Consider the following 18,462-nt stretch of genomic DNA (forward strand, 5'->3'; position numbering starts at 1 on the left):
CTAAACATGAAGGCCTGCATTTTACTTAGAAATCCCTTAACAGCCTTAGATATTTTTATACCTGCGTAATTCTCCAGTCAATCATGGGGCTGCTGTGCAGATTACATGGTATTGCAATGAATAGTATGTGGTTAAGGCATATAGAAGTATTTTACATATATGAAATAGGAAAAACAAGGACACCATACAGAAAATTTTGGTGGGTATTAAGGCATTGGAGAATATTTTGGCACACAAGTGTTATGTACCAAAATGTGGTGCAAGGCAAAACGTACGGTGTGTGCACTGTTGACTAATTTCACATTGATTTCATTGGAGCGCATTAATATATTGAAAATAAGCCTGTATTTTTACCTTACAATTACACTGTAGTTAACCTTTATTTTACAGTTCGTGAACATAGCCTAAGGGTGCCTTAGGCTATGTTCACTTCTGCGGATTCACTTCTCACTTCTGCGGATTCGCAGCAAGATCAGCTGCGGATGCAGTATCATTCACCCCTATGATAGCACATACTCGTGGCGGGATTGACATCCCGCTGTGAGTTTGTGCTTTAACTCCCTGGTGCCCGCAGCCCTGCCACCCGCATCCCCGTCCCATCAGCCCCGTCGCCAGCATCCTCCATCCCCGTCCCCGGCATCTTCCATCCCCGTCCCATCATCCCCGTCCCTGGCATCCTTCATCCCTGTCCCATCATCACCGCCGGCGGCATCCTCCATCCCCGCCGCCGAGAGCATACATTACCTGCTTGGCGGCGCATCTGCAGTGAGGCTCCCGGTCTCGATCAGCCCATCAGTGCACCGCAGAGCCTCACTGCAGTCGCGCAGCCGAGCAGGTAATGTATGCTCTAGGCGGCGGGTTGTAGGATGCAGGGACGGAGGATGCCAGGGGCGGGGATGGAGGTTGCCGGGGACGGGGATGGACGATGGCGGGGATGGGGATGGACGATGGCGGGGATGATGGGACAGGGATGCGGGCGGCGGGGCTGCCGGCACCAGGAAGTTAAAGCACATACTCACAGCGGGATGTCAATCCCACTGTGAGTATGTGCTATCATAGGGGTGAATGATACTGGATCCGCAGCTGATCTCGCTGCGAATCCGCAGAAGTAAGATCCGCTGCGGATCCGGTAGGTGTGAAGGCACCCTTAAGAGGTATTCCAGAGATTTTTATTCTAACTGTGCTCAGGGTGCAGTGAAATAGAAAAAAAGGATTATTCTTACCTTACTCGCTTCCCCCACCACATCACTGTCTCCATGTTGGCCCTTGCTGTGCTACACTTTCTTGTGTCCTTTCCCTTTACAGTGGTACCTTGCTTTAAGAGTAACTTGGATTAAGAGCGTTTTGGTTTAAGAGCTTAAATTTTTTCAAAATTGTAACTTGGTTTAACCCTTTGAGGACCAGGCCCAAAATGACCCAGTGGACCGCGCAAATTTTGATCTTTGCACTTTCGTTTTTCCCTCCTCCCCTTCTAAGAGCTCTAGCACTTTCAGTTTTCTATCTACAGGGCCATGTAAGGGCTTGTTTGTTACAGGAATAGTTGTACTTTGTAATGGCGTCTTTCATTTTACCATAACATGTATGACGGAATTCCAAATATATTATTTATGAAGATATAAATTGGTGAAATCGTAAAAAAGAATGCAATATGGTAACGTTTGGGGGGTTCCTGTGTCAACGTAATGCACTATATGGTAAAAGCGACATGATACCATTATTCTATAGGTCAGTCCGAACACAACCATATGCAGGTTTACACAGATTCTCTAATGTGATATATATTTTTTTAATGAAATCCTTTTTTTGGCAATTAAATATTAATAAAATGGGCCTATTGTGACGCTTATAACAGTTTTATTTTTTCACCTACGGAGCTGTATGGGGTGTAATTTTTTCCGCCATGATCTCTAGTTTTTATTAATACCCTATTTGTGAAGATCGGACGTTTTGATCACTTTTTATAATTTTTTTTTATATATAATGTAACATAAAATCGGTAATCCGCGCACTTTTTCCCCTCTTTTCGTGTACTCCTTTCACCATTCGCAATGATGCTTGTTATATTTTAATAGATCGGACAATTACGCACGCTACGGTATATTATATGTTTGTTTATTTATTTATTTTTATATGTTTTATTTGTATAATGGGAAATGGGGGTAATTTAAACTTTTATTGGGGGAGGGGTTTTGGGGTAGTGTGTTAGTGATTTTAACTTTTTTTTTAATACATTTTAAGTCCCTTTGGAGGACTTGTACATTCATCACTTTCATTTTACACACTGATCATTGCTATGCCATAGGCATGCAAATAGAAAGAGAAAAAACAAGGGCACCAGCGCCTCGTGTCTTACCGAGATGACACTAGAATAGGGAGAGTGGGTGATTCCACTCACCTTTGTGCCCCTTGGGCTGTAGGCATATCACCCCTCTGGGGTAGCTGTAAATCCGTGAGGATAGGACAGTAAGCAGGTGGCTAGGATCCGGGACTGCAAAGCCAAAGATACCGTGGACAGGATACTCCCAACGACAGGGCCCGTACAGTAACAACAAAATACGAGAAAAAAATGGTACTAGATACAGCGCTGTCCCAATAAGAATCCAAATGGGCACCATAAAAACGTTACATATATAATTTATTATCACAGCACAGAGTTTACGAGTTTCAGGAGGTAAATGGGTCTTTCTTCATCAGAACAGTGCAATATCATAGGTATATGATATTGCACTGTTCTGATGAAGAAAGACCCATTTACCTCCTGAAACGCGTAAACTCTGTGCTGTGATAATAAATTATATATGTAATGTTTTTATGGTGCACATTTGGATTCTTATTGGGACAGCGCTGTATCTAGTACCATTTTTTTCTCGTATTTTGATGCCATAGGCATAGCATTGATCAGTATTATCGGCGCTCTGCTCATTGAGCCTGCCTGTGCAGGCTCAGTGACCAGAGCGCCGATTGGACAGCGCGGAGGCAGGTGAGAAACCTCCGGCGGTCCGTTTTAACAATCGGGACCCGGGTCCCGATCGGTAAGTGACAGGGGACTCCCCTGCAGCCGGCCCCCACCTGCTATGAAGCCCGCTCCACTCCAGAGTGCGCTTTACAGCTTAGGACGTACCGGTATGTCCAGAGTCGTCTGGGGACAGACTTCCAGGACGTACCGATACGTCCTAGGTCATCTAGGGGTTAAAAGCATTGCTTTGGTTTAAGAGCTCCCTGTACTGAGTGGGAGGGGGAGTGGAGGAGGGGCATGGTCTGCATAGCCGGGTCTACAGCCCTGTACTCTGACCCAGGAAGTCTCCCTCACCTTCCAAATCATATCAGATCCACTTCAGGCTGGGGCTTGCATCAGGGGACAGGACTGTGGGGGTAATCTCTTCATAGGTGTAACCCCTCTCTCACCGGACAGAGAGTGCTGCTATAATGTGCGCACAAATAGCCTGCTCATTCTTTCATACTTCCTGCAGTCTCTGTCAGCCCTTGTGTTTCCCATCCTCGCCATTATGGGGAGTTGCATCTCCATCCTGTATCTACAAACTGTTGCTGTTTTTCAGGTTTATGCACTTTCTATACATTATACTCCACATGCTGATTGCTATACTTATAACTTATAGTTACTTACAGTAACTTATAATATCACATATTCAGCTGTTTCTCATTGTTTATTTCATCTGTTCTACATGTTATTCAGAATAAAATATTATTTTTGGGGTGTGAAACCAATTGTCTGCATTTCAGTGATTTCTTATGGGAAGTTTTGCTTTTGTTTAAGAGTGGATTTGGATTACAACGGTCCCAGAACCAATTATGCTCATAATCCAAGGCACCACTGTACTTAACACCTGACTGATATATATATATATATACTGTGTATATATATATCAGTGTTGCCATTGTTGGTTATTTAATACCTATCATATATGTACATTACCTTTAGAGATGAGCGAGTAGTGAAATATTCAAAATGTCAAAATTTGATTTGAGTAGTCTCTGATACGCAACTATTCGATCGAATATTGAATCCCATTAAAGTCTGTGGGAGAAAAATGCTCATTTCTTCTAAACCAAAATTCCTATATACCCGAAATATGAAGTTTTTTGAAAACCTATAGACAACAGGCATTGAACTGCTTTATGTTACGCACAGAACACAAAACAGTAGCACCAAACTTTTTTTTTTTTTGGCACACTGGCAGTATACAGCTGTATACCCGATATATGAAATTTTGAGCAAGTAGATACACTGCAGACTATTCCTAACAGTGCACTCCATCTGCCTGCCTGTCTGAACACACTGACGTTCTGCTAGTCGGTTTAATAGCTGTATATCTGTTACTAAAACTGTGCTGTCTATAGTTTTAGCCCTAACGAGTAGAGATGAGTGAATACGATTCAATCGAGTAGGTATTCAATGTTTCGAATACAATCGAGTAGTGTGTCCAATATGCAGCAAACATTCGAAAGCCCTCCCATTGCACTTGCCGCTTTTTTTAATCCAATGACCATGCAGGGAGGCCGTAAAGGACCCTGGGAGTACGCATGCAGCGCGAAAACTGTGTCTACCCTCATTGGATGGCTGAACCACATGACCTCGAAAATGTAACACTTGACTTCCGCCTCTCGACCGCAGATGCGCTTTCAACCTAGTCAGGGAGAGTTCTTCGAGCAGGGAGAGATTTTAGTAGCGTTTTGGTTAGGCAGGATTACTACTGAACCCAAAAGTCCTTTTCAGGGCTAAGATCCAGCAAAAAAGTCATCTCTGGAGTCTGCATCCAAAGCACTTCTCAGTGCTAAGAGATAGATGATATAACAGCAGCAGTAGCATCAGCAGCTGTATTCATTCCAGTACCCTGTGTGTACAACTGACTTATAGTTTCCCTGGTTTAGCCCACTAAGGGCACGTTAACCTTATACCTATTGTGCCAGTTGCCCAGTAAAAGGCACGTGATACCTATCGTGCCAGTTGCCCAGTAAAAGGCAAGTGATACCTATTGTCCCAGTTTCCCAGTAAAAGGCAAGTGATACCTATTGTGCCAGTAGCCCAGTAAAAGGCACGTGATAAATATTGTTCCAGTAGCCCACAAAAAGGCACGTCATACATACATACATACAATAATGTTCGTACAACATGATGCATGATACACGCGAATACCATGACGCTCTACATACGCACATTGGAATCATGTATGTAACGCTGCGCAAGAAATACAAACAAAATGTGTAAACATTGTTGTAAAGTATTCGCAAATATTTTTCCTTCGCAACTGCGGAGAGTGGCATTATACTTTGATTTTGGGGTGTTAAGTGCACCCAGGCATGCTCCCCCTAATGTCCCAGTGTCATTCTGGAGGTGTTCGCATCGTTAAGGGAGGTTTCATGGGGGACTTGGTGACCTACAAGTGGTCGAATTTGATTTCCAAGTGCTGAGAATTTTTTTCCCATAGACTATAATGGGATCGAATATTTGTTCGAATAGTCGAATCTCGGTGCCTATTCGATTCGAATTCTCGAAAGTCGAATATTTCACTACTCACTACTCTCCTGCCTAAAATCACCTAACACCTAACTGTCCCTGCTATACACTGTCTCCCTGTCTAGCTCCAAGTAGCATCTGAAAACGAATCTGAAACCACCTATTTTTATACTCTGGAGGTCACATGGTTTAGCCAGCCAATGAATGCAAATACTTTTTTTCACTGCCTGTGCGCTCCTAGTGCCTGTCCCCCCCCTCCCCCTGCATAGTAAAAAGCGCCAGGGAAGGTGGAAGGGAAATCAAATTTTTACTGCATTTTTGGATGAATACTTATACGAAAACGAGTATTTCGAATAGTGTACTACCCGATCGAACACCTACTCGATGGAGCAGTACTCGCTCATCTCTAATTACCTTATTTGCAGTGTGCGCCCATGTACTGTATATGCAGAAGCATAGTTTCTAACCTATGATCTTCTGAGGGCTCTCACTGTATGCTGGGGGATATAGTTCTGTTGCAGTTGGAAATCCACCGGTTTTAAACCACTGCAGCAGACTCTTGTAAATGGTTTATTTATCCTTATCTTTTTTTCTTTTTTTTTTCATTGATTTTTCAAGGAACAAACAAGTGAAGTAAACAGCTGTTGCCCTTGACATTACAGAGCAAGGTGCTGGCTGTCTAGAGTGTTAAATGCAGCTCGATGGGGTGTGGTAGCAAAGATTAGTGGTGTATGGAGACTTATTTTTCAGACTATGTTCACCACTGATCTCTTCAATGAGAGTTGAAGAGTTTCCTTTTTTTTTGTAATTTGTCTCCTTTTATTAAAGTTGACCAAGCAAAGAAATCAAGTTCTTCCATTTCATCTGTCAAATTTTCATTCTGGAAGCATAGCCTGAGAATAAGTTCCATGTCGCTATGTCACAGAACAGCCTGTGTCAGTAAATTTTATCCTGGCGGGTACTGCAGTACTGGCTGGATGAACTTCATTCTTTTGAATTGGAATCTGGGAACATATGGGTGTGCTTGCATGTCAATTCACCATTTCTGACAATGTAAAGTGCGACCAGAGCCACACTTTACATTATCTGATCTGTTTGTCTTGTGCGGCCACTATTCAATGAATAGCGGCCGCACAAAACAGACATGTCAGTTTTTCCTTGTCCACAAGGAATCCCGGACAGAGTGTATATAGTGTGTATTCACTCCGGCCGGGATTCAATTGAAATCAACGTGATTTTCAATTTTATTAAATAACAGCCGTGGTTGCAAACCTGCAATTACGGCTGTTGTTTAATGAAATCATACGTAGTGTGAACTTAGTCTATGGCTGTATCTATGAATTCCAGGACTGAGCGCTGTACTATATGTTTTGTATGTATGCAAGAGAGTGCAATTTAATAAACACTTACTGACCTTTCTGTATTCAATAGCAAGCAACAGAACTGTAAATTCAGCCCTGGGGCATAATGTAGTACAGGTTGACACTCAATATTGGTATTTGTTTTACAGTAGATTTAAGGATTGCTAAAACAAGTAGGTTCACACACAAGTGAACTTAAAGGAGAATTCCGTCCAAAAGCTATTTTAAAGTATGCAATAATGTAAGAATTGCTGCTCAGTTTGTAGACTTGCAGCTTTATTCTATGGATTTCATCCTAGCAGGGAGGGGATGGTGAGGGGTACAGGTGGCCAGGAGAAGGTTCTGGGGAGCTGCTTCAGGCAGGAGGTGGCTTTGCCATGCAGGGGATTTGTTCCTACCGGGCAGGTGCTGCCCCGACACCAGCAATGGTATTGTTCTGGAGGATGGGACAACTGTGCCAGGGGCAATTAGAAGTGTGCCAAGAGCCCCAGGGGGAAGAAGCAGCAGCTGCTCAGTACAGTCCTGAAATCCATAGCCCTAGCAGCAGCCACAGCACAGCTTAGCCTGCACCTCTAGGACTTACACAGTGGGTCGTGACCTCACCATTTTTACAAGAAATTGAAACACTATGGGGGAGATTTATCAAACATGGTGTAAAGTAGAACTGGCTCAGTTTCCCATAGCAACCAATCAGATTCCGCCTTTCATTTTCCAACGAGTCTGTGAGGAAGGAAAAGTGGAATCTGAGCCAGTTTCACTTTACACCATGTTTGATAAATCTCCCCCTATATGTGCATTTCCCCTAATAAGTGTCTATTGGCAATCTGAATAACTTGTTGGGCAAAAACATACTTTAAAAATAACTTTTGGACAGAATTCTCCTTTAAGTGAAAAAACATACAAAAACAGCTGAGCCGTCCCTTAGCTCCTTGGTGCATGAACTACTGGACATTATGTCACAAGTTTGAGTAGCACAAACACCCAGGGGACTAGATTAAAGTTATATTCCAGCAAAAGTCAGTAAATGTACTGACTTGTAGGAGACCAGTAGGAAAATAGTGACCAGGAGCCACAACTAAACTGATGATAGCTGACAGTCTAGTGTAACTACCTCTGGACCCCCAAAGGGCAGTCCCCGGCATTGGTGGATCGGTAACGGTAATTGGTAAAAAATACATAGGATTACACTGGAATCTCTGGAAAGAAAATGCAAATTTTAACTTTTCACTCTTACATTACAGTTATTCCTGTGAAATGCTTAAAGGGTTACAAAAAAGCTGTATTAATATCAATTAGAATTTTTGAAAGGGTGAAGATTTCAAAATGGGGTGATTTTTTTTTTTTAGTATACAGGCCTCTAAAATATACTCCAAAACTGAACTGGTGGCCAAAAAAATTTTGCGTTTGAAATTTTCACGAAGGTTTTGAGAATTGCTACTCAACATTTTATGGCCTCTAACATCCTTAAAAAGTAAAAGCATGTTCACCAAATGCTGCTAATATAAAGTAGACATGTTATAGATATAAACTAATAAATAATGTATGTAGTATTACTATTTTTCTTATTGGCAGAGACTTTCAAGTTTAGGGAAATGCGTTTTTTTTTTTATTTTTAACAACATTTTGGAGTTATTCACAATAAAATTATAAAAGTATCAACCCAAATTAAACAATAACATAAAGTAGAATATGTCACGAAAAGACAATCTTGGAATCACAAAAATTGGTAAAAGCATTCCAAAGTTATTAATGCATAAAGTCATATTTGAAAAACTTGTGTCATAAATGCCAAAAATGGCTGTGTCCCGAAGGGGTTAAACATGTCAGATGGTACCTGCTCTATTTGTTTATTTTTACCTTAGAAGTTTTGACATTCTTGCCCATTGTGCTTGCCTCTATTCCTCTGAATTTCTTGGCAACTACTCATTTAATACTCCTCCCAATATAAAATTTTAATGTCATTTAAAAAAAAAAAAAAAAACATGTCCTAGGGACATGTCAAAAATTTAGGTCATCTGGAGTCTGGGTACTGAAATCTCCAATGATTGCCAGTATAAGTGGAGAGAAGCACTGAGCTAGGTGCTTCTCTCCGTATATCTCTCCTCAATGCAGGAGATGGATTTTATTGAAAGTCTATGGAGCCTGTCTCCTATAGTGAGGATAGAGAGACGAGGAGTAATTATCATAGCTCCTTCTAGCAACCTGTGGGGTCTTAGCGACCAGACACCGACTAAAACTTTCGACATGTTTTTTTTTTTTGTTTTGTTTTTTAAACAACAGTAAAACTATAACACTTAACCTTTAAATACAGTATTTTCACAATGTTTTCTCTTTTTATTTTGTAGACAAAGAAACATTACAGCCGCAAGTGAGTTTTGATTACGACATATCAAAAATGTCCAGCGGTTCAAGGAGCTTAAGAGACCAAGCCACCTGAGTCTTTTACTCTCCTGTTGGGCTTCTTTAAACAGATGACTCAGGACTAAGGACACAAAGTGAAGGTAATATTAAAATGGTGAAATTAAGTATTACGTGGGCATACATTAGAGATGAGCACAACTTGAGTATGGGCAAGTCCGATTGTTTGGCATTTGATTACTGTACTGTAAGCTACACTAATAGGTGGTGCAAACCTAGACTAGACAGGTTAAAGGGAATCTGTCAGCTTTAATTCATGTTCAAAACTGCTGACACTGTTTTCGTATATCTGTCTGTGCATCTAGGTCGTAGAAAAATACTTTTATTCTCAGGTACAAGGAATCAAAGAGGCTTTCCCAAGCTGAATAGCTGCAATGCTGGAATCCTAGAATTGTACACTGCTACAGAATATGTTGATGCTATATAATACAATTATTATTATTAGTAGTAGCAATATTTTTGGCCATTTTATGTCTTTTCTATGGACTTTTTCACCAGGTTTCCCCCTAGTCTAATTTTTAGGTTACCTGAACTTTTACTGCACCCCCATCTCCTTCAAACCCCCCCCCCCCCTTCCCAACTGAATTTATTAGCCAGCATGTAAACTGATCCCTCAGTGATCTGATAATCCATCTTGGGTTTTATTTTAACAGAACATTAAGACTAAGGGGGACATTTCCTAAGGAGTGTAAATTGTGTGACTCTTATAATGAGGATTGGTGTATTGTCCGGATGGCTGTGCGGCCGAGAAGGTGCTGATTTTCTTGGTTTTGGGTTTATTGTGGAGTGTACATAGCCCACCTGTTTCTGTCTGGAGTATCAGCCCTACCTGCTTGCTGTGTTCTCTGGCAATCATGGAGTTAACACTGCTGCCAGTTCTGGCCCACAGGTGATTCTGTTTGGAACCAGGAGCCTGGTCCAATATGGCCTGGGATGGTCTACTGGTTCCCTATAAGTGTTTGGCTGAGGCTCACTCTATTGCTGGTTATTGGGCAACCTTGCTAGTCTCCTGATATACCTTTGCTATTTCTTTGTGCTCCTAACCCTGCTGTGTTTCTTGGACCTTTCCTGTTTGCCGCCTGCCTTGACATTTTGCTATTCTCTTTGACTTTGTTTTCGTTTTTTTGTGCAATTCGGTATCTCTGCTACCTGTCAGTGTATGACCTGGACAATTGGACTGCTTTATTGTCTTTTGTCTGTCTTGTAGTTTCTTGCGTAGCACCTACTCAGTGTAGGGACCGTCGTACAGTTACCTGCTACTATCAAGGGCAGTCTGAGGTGAGCAGACAGGGACACAGGTGAGGCGCCAGTCAGGGTTCACTTGTCCATGTTCTTGCTTGTCCTGACATTTCATAACGTGTATATTTTGTTCCAATATCTTGTGACTGAGTCACAAATGACAAATTGGGTGCTAATTATGTGAATTATGTGAATCTTGGGGTGAATACTCAAAACAGATTAAAAAAATTAATCTAAAAAATATTCGCCTGTCGAATACTGATTTATGAATAGAACTGAGACCAAAAATGGTCAAAAATCCAATCACCTAAAAATAGGTACAAAGCCCTTGATACATTTCCCCCTAAATGTTCAGTGCTGGGGGCAAAGGGGAGAAAAAGAAATGGTTCATAGGAGGCCAATGAGGCATTTTTCTCCAATAAGATATAACACAAAGTAAGGATGGTCCGAACCTGCCGAGGTTAGGGTTCGTATGAACCCCCAACGCTCGGCATCAGATTCCCGCTGTCTGGCCGCTCCGTGCAGTGGCTGGATACAGCGGGAGGACCGCCTGGAAAACTGCTATGGCTGTATCCCAGTTTTCCAGACGTTCCTCCCGCTGTTTCCACCCTCTCCACGGAGCGGGCAGACAACGGGAATCATTGCCGAGAGTTCGGGTTCGCTAGGTTCGGCCCATCCCTATCTCAAAGTTTTTTCATATTCTTTTGTATTCTCATATTTCTTGAAACAACAGGGCCTATTTAAATGAAGAGTATTTCTTAATTGTACATTATATTGAATAATGTGCTATATATTAGGAAGTTTGACACCCCTAATGGTTCAGACGCAGGCCGAATGCTTTTATATTAGTCACATAACTTTAAAGTGACAAGTTGTATCTTTGTATTTTACAGCATTTAATAGTGGACCTTTAGTCATGGATGGCAGCCTGGTCCATTTAAGCAGCAAAATATTAATAATGTAGTGTAACAAGTGCTTTTAATCAATGAAATGAACAAAGGCTCCGGCAGAAAAGAAAGAGACAGACACATATTTCTATATAGAATTGGTTAAGTGGACGATATTGCATTTTCTTTGTAGTACTTACCAAAATTTATGAGTGTTGAGACGAATTTATTACAGATTTTTGTGTAGGTTTTGGCTAACCCAGACAAAAAACATTCTTACCTGCCGGTAAAACCCCCAAAACCGCTGATACCCTTATGTACACTTCATCACCCCATGTCCATTTTGGGGGTTGGCATTTCTCCTGAGGATGGTATTTTGGTTAAAAACAAGTTTTCACAGAGTGAAGGGCAGTCAATGAGGTGGCATCTCTCCCTGCCTCCATGCAGCCCAGGGGTGGGTACTGGACGGTAAAGATTTGCTTTAAGCATTTGCTTATTTGCACAAAAGTTTGTGGCTTTTTTCTGTGTTTTTGCACAGAAATTGAGTGCTTTGTGAAGAAACTGCAACTTTTTAAGTATTGGAAGTAGCAGAATCTTAATAAAATATGTATATATATATATATATATATATATATATATATATACATATATATATATTTTAATAGCTTACTGTCAGGGCCCAGGGGGACAAAGAGACAGGATAAGTGGGCCCTAAAGCTAGTATCCTCCACACTGTCCCTGCCTATTGGCAGAGCAGGTCCTAAACGACCATCCACAACTTGGCGACAGTCCCTGCTCTGAACTAAGTGCGAAAACAGGACAAAACGCGGACAGACAAAATATAGACAAAAGACTGACAATAGAATAGTCAGACAGGCCTGGTCAGCAACAGAGAGGGCGAGCAAGGTACAATGACAGCAGACAAAGGCGTAGTCACAAAAACAGGCAGAGATTAGAACCGAGAAGGCAGCGAGGTACAAAAGTAAGAAAGAAGAGGTATTAATAAAAAGCCGGTGGACAAAACAAACTGAGGACGAAATCCAGAGACAGTAACAAGGTAAATGGAGGGCGAAAGCTAAAGACAGTAACAAGGCAAACAGAGGACAAAAGCCAGAAATGGAAGCAAGATAAACAGTGGACAAAGCAAGGTAAAGAAAACCAGAGATACTGAAAGCAAGGCAAAATGCAGGATCAAGCACAACAGGACTGTGCTGGTCAAAACTATCAAGAGCCCAGATTGAAGGAAGGAAGATTCCTTTATTGGAAACCAAGTCCCGGACTTAAAGCTCATAAGTCCAGGCAGAGAAACACTGAAGGACAGAGGAGGAGAGACCTGTCCATCAAAGCACAGCAGGTATTTTTAAAGGGGAAATCCAGCATTTTTTTTTTATTTAAAATTATGTCAGGTCAGGGGGGAACATCATAAGGAACAACTGCTTACCTCTTCCCATCAATTGCCATGCCAGAAGGTCCAGAGATCCCAGAGGCCGGTGGGGGGACCCAGAGAGGCGATCCATAGTTGGACAGGCACGGGGGTGGGTGAGTAGTGGTGGTTATTATGTCGCCCCCCCCGCCTTTTCCAAAAATCATTGCAGCCCCAGACTTCTCCATTAACGACTGGGCAAACGCAAAGGTAAGTGAAGAGAGAAAAGAAAAACATGACACGAACAGCTGAAGCAAAGACAAATACAAAGAACATAGAAAAACCTGGAGTGGATATTAAGGCCAAAAAGAGGTCATAACTTTACCCTAGAGAATGGCACTAATGCCTTATCAGCCACGGTCTTACCACTTACTTTAAAGATGAGTTTCCAAGTCCATTGCCTATAAACTAGTGCAGGTATCAATAAAAGATGCTATTAGATCTTAGTGACCAGGCTTGTCACCCAGCAAGTAGTAGCGGACATGTTAGTAACACACCATATGGTATAGATTCCTCTGTATGTTAGCCATGGCTCCCATCTATAATGGACGGCAAATATGATGAAACTAGTGTGATTTTACTTTACTCTAGGAAAATATTAGACATTTTAGTGTGTGTGTGTTGTTTCCTAGCAACAGGCGATCAGAGCAACCATGCTTGATCTCCATGTTCTTGTGGAAACCAATTACATAGTACAACCGAACAGAAATAACTAAAATGACGTCAATAACACAAGTCAGATCTCAGTATCATCTTGGTAAAAAAACAAAATCATATCCTTTAACAGTATAACTAGACTATCACAAGCATTACATTTCTAATAATCAGTGTTTTTTAGGCCGCACAAAAGCTACAAAGGTTATTTAGGACAATGTGGTTTATAAACATGACTCTATGAGATACATACATAAATATATGATAAAGTCATAGACGAAGACAACAATCTCATCCTCTCCATTCTATATGTTTTATTTACCAGTATTACACTACTATTACTGTATTGTATCAATAAAACATAACATTTAGGCTATGTTCACACTCAGTATTTTGGTCAGTATTTTTCAACTAAAACTAGGAGTGGAATAAAAACACAGAAAGTTTATGTTCACACACTGTTGAAATTTAGCGGATAGCTGCCATTTAATGGCAAATAACGGCCGTTATTTCAAAACAATCGCAGTTGTTTTAAAATGACCGCATTTTTTTTACATTAAATGGCAGCCATCCGCTAAATTTCAACAGCGTGTGGACATAGACGTTCTGTGTTTTCAATCCGTTCCTGGTTTTGGTTGGAAAATTCGGACCAAAATGCTGTGTGAACATAGCCTAAACAAGTATTTATTTAAAAAAAGGCAGAGAAAAATAATCATAATCATCATCTAGCTATATTGCCCGCCCCCAAAAAATGCTCTTCTTATGTCACCACTTTGCATTACTATATCTTCTGCGGTTTCACTCTATGTGTGCCCCCTGGTGTTCTTTTCTCATAGTGCTACAGTTATGGAGATAAGATGGATAGATAAGGGATAGATAGATAGATAGATAGATAGATAGATAGATAGATAGATAGATATGGGATTGATGGGTAGATAGAGAGATACAAAAGATATTAATAATTATATATATATATATATATATATGAAACAGACAGACCAAGGGGCCATTGAGCAGCTACAGTGGGGACTGTATATTACAAAGTTACTTGTAATCGCAACCCCTATTGATTTTATAAAAACAAAAAATTGTGACATTGCCTCTTTAAGGTTTTAAACGAATAAACATATTAAACGATAATGATCACGTAATCAAAATCTGTCCAGTTAGCCTCATATACTTGAGTGTGTCTGGACAGGTCTGGGTATGTCCATTGAAATATTTCCAAGACATAATGCATTAATATTATAACTGAATAGGATATAGACGTGTCAAGCAAATTCCGAGTTTATATTTGGAATCGGCGCACTCATTTTAGTATAAATCACATTATTTTCTCTTAGTAGCAAAATCATTGTTGTGATGTAAAAATAATAAAGTTTATACTTACCTAGTCTCCCTTGTTGCCCATGTTCACCGCTGACTGCTAATGCTTCTGGCCCCATCTCAGTGACAGACTGCTCAGCCAATCGCTGGCCGCAGAACTGTCCTGTCTCAAGCAGTGATTGGCTGAGCAGCCTGTTACTGAAGAGACTGGGCTAGAAGTGTCAGCAGTGATCGGGGAACACAGATGAAAGGATGCAGGACAACGGGGGAGAATAGGTAAGTATAAACTTTATTATTTTTTATGCTAAAAGCAAGAGCTGCACAATATTCAAGCTGTGTGTAAGCTCGGTAAACAAGTGACGATTTCTTAGATCTTACACTGCATGGATGGGCCATGTAATACGTCCCTAAGTAATATTTAGTGAACTGGAGATTTTTTAGTATCTATTCCCTGACTAAACCTTTTATCATCCAAGTCACTGGGTTTTCGGCAGTCTTCTTTTGTCTTCTTGATGCAGGCTGTACTAGTGAAGCTACTGATCAGCAGCTGGATCTCCCAGATACAGGAGTATTTATGTTAGTTATTTAGAATACGGTGGCTGTAGACAGGTTGTCACCATTTATCTAGGTATGTGACCGCTAACACTAATTGGCTGCTCCACTCATGACATTGCAGTGTACTGCTGATGTGTGTGAAGAGGCGTAACCCCTTAATGAAACAGAAATTTTTTATTTTTGCATTTCCATACTTTCCAAGTGTGAAAAAAGGTAATTCTGATTTTAAATTGAAAAGAGAAATGCAATTTTGCTAATTTGGAGAAGTTTTATTGTTACGCCATTCACTGTAGAGTAAGGCCAGGTTCACACTAAGTATAATGACGGCCGTTCTGTGACCTGGCCGGGATTCCATTCATTCCAATACAATATATGTTTTGTATAAATCACGGCCCTTATTGCAAATTGCAACAACGGCCGTGATTTATGCAGAACATACATTGTGTGAACATAGCCTAAAGTTGATGCTTTATTCCTCAGCATGGCACAATTACAAAGATACCCAATTTTGTATACTTTCCATCATGTTTTATCATTTAGTTTTTTAATATATAAAACTTTATTTAAAAAAAACACATTTCTGACCCCCATGCCCTTTTTTTTTTTAGTTAATTTTTATTTAGTTAATTATGCAGAAGATTTTATTTTATAATTTTAAAAAAAATATTGGCTTTTAAAAAAAAACTTTTTAAGTTCCCCTAGGAGAGTTATACAGTTATTGCATTGCTTATTCATCTAGACCAGGGATGGGGAACCTTCAACCCTTCAGCTGATGCAAAACTACAATCCCTATCATGCCTGGACAGACAAAGGCTGTCCAGGCATGATGGGAGTTGTAGTTTTGCAACAGCTGGAGGGCCGAAGGTTCCCCAACTTTGATCTAAACAGTTTAGGATGGGTTTCTTCTTATGCCCTCGGAATGGGGTCCGAACACTATGGAAAGCACGCCCCAGTTCTCTGATAATCCCGCCAACATCATATTCCTATTGCTGGTGACTTGGGATGTTGTTTCCACAGTGTTTATATTGCATTCTGAAGGCTATGTAGAAACACAAGCTAAAACAGCTAGATCTCTGATTTTTCCTGGACAACTATTAGTGGCAGCCCTCTAATAAATGGCTGCGGGTTGCTGCAGGGTATAGAGTGGGCTTGAGTCCTATGAAGGTTACATACACAGTTGTCACCAGGACACAATGCTCTGTGTCATCAACTGGTTGGTGCAGAGCGAGCGACCCAGGATCCAACAGCGGCGGAGCAGCCGGACAGGTAAGTATACATTACTGTCATGTCCCTCCCACCCCCAGCAGCATAGGTAAGTATGATTTTTTTTCCCGGACAACCCCTTTAAGGTAGAAAAGAAAACAATAAAACCAAGGTGATGAGGGGCTAAATACCATACCATGGCCACTCTGAAATTAGATTTGTACTGAAATAATTCATTGCTATGGTTAACAACCTTAGCAGGTACATTTGTACCTGCTACGCACCACACCTTAAACCAGTGAAGTGTCTTATCAAGCGTTAGCAGTCTCTGCCAGTGGCTATGTCTTATAGCTGGGCTATTGGATGTTTCTTTCATTTCTTCTCAGGTATCCTCCATCTGCAACATTCCATCCACTGCTCTCTCTATGCAATTGTTCCAGGTTGTCAAGGCAACTGGATTTCCAAGATGACATCAGGCATAGTGGCCTATTAAAGTGGAAGTGTCCAGTTTTGACAATGATTAGAATATTGCTTACTCCTTGTTTCCTATGTTGGCAATATGTTCCCATGTTCCTATATGTTGGCATTGCTACTTTGTTGCTATTGTTGCTGTTCTTAGCATTGTTTCCTGACTTCTCACATTTAGAGTTTGTCATACAATTGTCTCAGATGTGACTACCCCTTTAAAGCAGTAAACTGGGTAAAACTATTGTTCTAAATTATGGCTCAAGCAAGTTTGAGAGTTTGGGCACCACATAATTAATGAAAAGGCAAAGAAAATATCAATCATGGTCTACACTAAGCACAATTTAGTAACAGTTTTCTCTAAATGTCTCTATAAAAGACATATGTCACCTAATTTTTTTTACTGATTAGAGTCAGATACAAAAACTTGTTCTTTTATACTAATCTGTTTCTGTTTTTTACATTTTTTTATATTTTACTTTCTGTACATTCTTCTGGGGGCTTCCATATTGCCTGAGCTGTTCTTAACAGCATTTAGTGACATGCTTTACGGCAAGCCTCATGGACATAGATGGCAATAGACAGTCTGTCCCCTTGAGATGAATGTTAAACAATTCTGAGCGTGCTCTGTGACCTTTCAAGAGGCCATTTCACAGGAAGCTTCTATTGTCTATTTCAGGATTATTTTAAAATAAAGATAGAAAAATGGAAAATTAGAAAAGTGACCAAAAATTCTTAAAAAAATGTGTTTAACATAAAAGCATTATTTAAAGAATATGTGATTTCTGATGACACATTCCCTTTAAAGTTGCTTAAATTGCAACTCGCACACCACCACACTTTCCAGTAACATTACCAGCCACACAGTGCCCCCATAGCACCAGAAAACATAGTGTCAGTCAAAGTAACTGTGCCAGGTACACAGTATCTATGACAGTGCCAATCGTGTAGTCTATGGCTACGTTCACACAATGTATATTTTCGTAAAACAGCCATGATTATTACGAAAATATATATTACCTTGCCGTCTATGGAATCCCGGCCGGAGCGTATACACATGGTATACGCTCCGGCCGGGATCTGTAACTGCACCACAAACTGACATGTAAGTTTTCTGCGTCCGCTCCATAGAGTGCAGTGGAGAGTCCTGATCCAAACTCTGCGGCGCTAAAGATCATCCGGCCGGTGCTGCAGTACTGCCCGGGATGATCTTTAATTAAACCAGCCGTTCCGTGGCCTGGCCGCTCCATAGAGTGCAGTGGAGAGTCCTGATCCGGGCGCGCACAGATGCGCCCGCATCAGAACTCTGCGGCGCTAAAGATCATCCGGCCGGTGCTGCAGTACTGCCCGGGATGATCTTTAATGAAACCAGCCGTTCCGTGACCTGGCCGGGTCACGGAACGGCTGGTCTCTTACGAGGTCTGAACAGAGCCCATGGCTGTATCCATGTTTTCC

The 18,462-nt window shown here is 41.0% G+C and overlaps 1 protein-coding gene across 1 annotated transcript in view; it reads left to right on the plus strand.

Annotated features, from left to right (window-relative positions):
• FUT9 (fucosyltransferase 9) overlaps nt 1-18,462 on the plus strand; it is a 116,991-nt gene that overhangs the window by 67,879 nt on the left and 30,650 nt on the right. Inside the window, exon 2 of the mRNA XM_069973579.1 lies at nt 9,183-9,338. The gene's annotated coding sequence lies outside the window, so the exon portion shown is untranslated. The remainder of the gene's footprint in view (nt 1-9,182; nt 9,339-18,462) is intronic.

This window comes from Dendropsophus ebraccatus, chromosome 6 (genome assembly GCF_027789765.1).
Source record: "Dendropsophus ebraccatus isolate aDenEbr1 chromosome 6, aDenEbr1.pat, whole genome shotgun sequence".
NCBI classification, from domain to species: domain Eukaryota; kingdom Metazoa; phylum Chordata; class Amphibia; order Anura; family Hylidae; genus Dendropsophus; species Dendropsophus ebraccatus.